The following is a 3070-nucleotide window of genomic DNA, read 5'->3' as shown; positions in this document are numbered from 1 at the left end:
AGACTTGAATTCATAATAAAACACAAAGTCTGCAGAGCAGGTAAGATCCCTGTTTCAGTTATTTCCATCTCTCTGTCACTGAGGTGTGATCAAGGGTTGTGTGATATTGTCAGGGGACTCTCTAAAGTGCTGAAGAGTATCTTTACCCATTTAATAACCTAATCCAAGTCATGGTATTTTCAATTGCATCCTATGCTTTTGAAAGTTGGACAAACGAAATAGGTTGACAGGAAAAAAACCGGTACCTTTGAATTCCACTGAATATCCCACAGACTGTCAAAAGAACAAACAAATATACCTTGGCGGAAGAGCAACCAAAGTACTTCTTAGGGGAAAGCAGCAATAAGAAATCTTTGGCTCATATCCTTTGAGCCTGTTATCAGGGGGGACCAGTCCTTGAAAATTATTTTTTTTTTTTTTTTGCTGGGAAAGCTGGAGGGTCAAAGAGAAGGAGGAAGACGCTAAACAAGATGTATTGACTTTCATAGTGGGCTGGGGCGTGTTAGAGTTGATGAAGATGGAGTAGGATGGCACATTCAGACCTGTCGGTCTTAGGATCATTTTGAATCATAGTTGGCTTGATGATACCTAAAAACTATAAAAAGAAATGAACGAAAAGATTTAAAGATGATGCAGATTAGATTGCCATTTCTTTCTCCTTCATATCTGCTGGAATTGAACTGTCAGTTTTCTGTTAGAAGTTAACTATATACTGCACTTATATGATAGGGTATTATAGTTATCACAAGAGTACAGAATTAAGGGTGCATAGTGGAGTGTACCTTGGGTGGTGGGAGGGGTGTGGGGGGATTGTATAACAAAGAAAGAATTTTTCTTTTACTTTTTCAAAGAGAGAAGCAAACTGGTGGGGAGCAGGGCTGGGCAGGGAGAAAAGTGCAAAAGTGAATGAATGGAAATCTAAAATCTCTGTAAATGTTCATTAAAATTGTTAAAATAAAATATGAAAAAAGAAGCAGAACTCCACAGAAAGTTTGATATGAAGCAGAAGGCTAGTTTTGCCTACTTATAATCAATTCTAAAAGCAAAGCATCAGTTGTTCTGACTCTATTTTCTAGCCCATTTTGATGCCTGTCCTTCTCCTTTCTGATATTTTCTTTCAAACATTTTAATTTATGATGAATTTTCAATTATCATTTTTTTTAAACAATAATAATTTATTAAGAGCTTCCCCTCCCCCACCCTTGCCGTATTTAGGGTCACTTTTTCAGCTTGTAGATCTTGTGCGCTAGTCCCAGGAAGATGACTGGGGGCAGGGGAGCAGCGTACTGCTCGATAAGCCCCATAATGTGGTTGAAACTCTCTTCTTCATACTGCTTGAACACAGCAGGCAGCTCCAGTTCCTCATACAGTGCCTTCACCCGGGCCACCTTCTCCATCTCCTTCTGCCCATAATTGTCCTGCAGGATCTGGCATTGTTCTGGGGAGGCCCGCTGCAGACACTGAATCACCATCCAGCTGCATTTGTTGTCCTGAATGTCAGTGCCAGTCTTGCCTGTCACACTCGGGTCACCAAAAAGATCAAGGTAATCATCCTGAATCTGAAAGAATTCGCCCATCTCTAGCAGAATCTTTTTGGCGTTGGCATGTTCCTTCTCCCCGTCGATGCCTAACATATACATTGCAGCAGCTACAGGAAGGTAAAAGGAGTAGAAAGCTGTCTTGTACTTGACAATGGGTTTGTACCTCTTTTCAGTGAATCTGCTGAGATCGACTTTGTCCTGAGGGGCAGTGATGAGGTCCAAGGTCTGTCCAATCTCAGTCTGATAAGAACTCTGCAGGAAGAGCTCCATCAGGTTCAGGTAATAGGACTGCTCCCGGTGGTAGAGCTTCAGGAGGCAGTAGATACACGATTCCAGCAGCATGGCATCATTGATGGCATCCAGACCTATGCCTGGCTTCTGATACCAGCAGGGCTGCCCACGTCGGGTAAGGGATGAATCCATGATGTCGTCTAATACAAGGAAGAAGGCTTGGAGCAGTTCCACACACCAGCCCACTGTCAGGGCCCGCTGCAGACTCTCAGCATCCTGCTTCCTGGGCTCCACCAGCTCCTGGAACACTGCCAGCACTGTTAAACCTCGGTTGTACTTGTCTCCAATGGCATTGTACTCTAGGACCTTCCTGAGCCGGGTAACAGCATCTCCTATTTCTGGGTGCCCCAGATCATCCTCAGTGAGCACCTTGACAATCTGGGAGAAGTGCTGGATGAAATCCTGCTTCTCTTGGGCATAAGCCTGTGATTTCTGGTCTCCGTTCATTCTGAGGGAGGAGCAGAATGCTCTGTTCTTGGATGCCGGTTCTTGCTTGGTCAATTATCATTCTTCTGACACACTACTGTTAAGCTTTCTACACCCATAGACTCATACTGAGTATTTTAGTAATACAACTGACTGGAAAAGATCCATATTTGTTCCCATTCCAAAGAAAGGTGATACAACAGAGTGCAGAAATTATCAAATAATAACATTAATATCACATGCAAGCAAGATTATGCTGAAAATTATCCAAAAACAACTGGAACAGCACATCAGCAGAGAACTGTCAACTGTACAGGCTGGGTTTAGAAGAGGCCATGGTACTAGGCATATTATAGACGATGTTAGATGGATCTTGGCTGAAAGCAGAGAGGACCAGAGGAATGTCTGTCTATGTAACATTGACTGTGCAAAGGCATTTGACTGTGTTGCTCACAACAAACTGACTAACTCGGAGAAAAATGAGAATCCAAGAACACTTGATTGCATTTATGTGAAACATATACTTGGGCCAGGAAGCAGTCATCAGAACAGAGCAGGAAAACACTGCATGATTGAAAATTGGGAAGGATATATGCCAGGGATGTGTCCTGTCGCCATACCTTTTCAATCTATAAACAGAACAGATCCTCCAGGAGGCTGAGCTCTACGAGTAGGAATGTGGCATCGGGATTGGAAGAAGATTCATCAACAACCTGTGTTATGCAGATGACCCAACCTTGCTTGCTGAAGCTTAGGAGGACCTGAAGCACTTGCTGCATAATGTCAAGGACTATAGCTTTCATTATGGATTG

The 3070-nt window shown here is 43.0% G+C and overlaps 1 pseudogene; it reads right to left on the bottom strand.

Annotated features, from left to right (window-relative positions):
• Window positions 1-1217: 1217 nt before the first annotated feature.
• LOC102868170 lies at window positions 1218-2297 on the bottom strand (annotated as a pseudogene).
• Between the last annotated feature and the right edge of the window lie 773 nt (window positions 2298-3070).

Source organism: Elephantulus edwardii, unplaced genomic scaffold, assembly GCF_000299155.1.
Source record: "Elephantulus edwardii isolate Elephantulus edwardi_28Jun2011 unplaced genomic scaffold, EleEdw1.0 scaffold00014, whole genome shotgun sequence".
NCBI lineage: Eukaryota > Metazoa > Chordata > Mammalia > Macroscelidea > Macroscelididae > Elephantulus > Elephantulus edwardii.
Note: the sequence above shows the minus strand (reverse complement) of the source record. Positions and strands in the feature narration are given on the sequence as shown.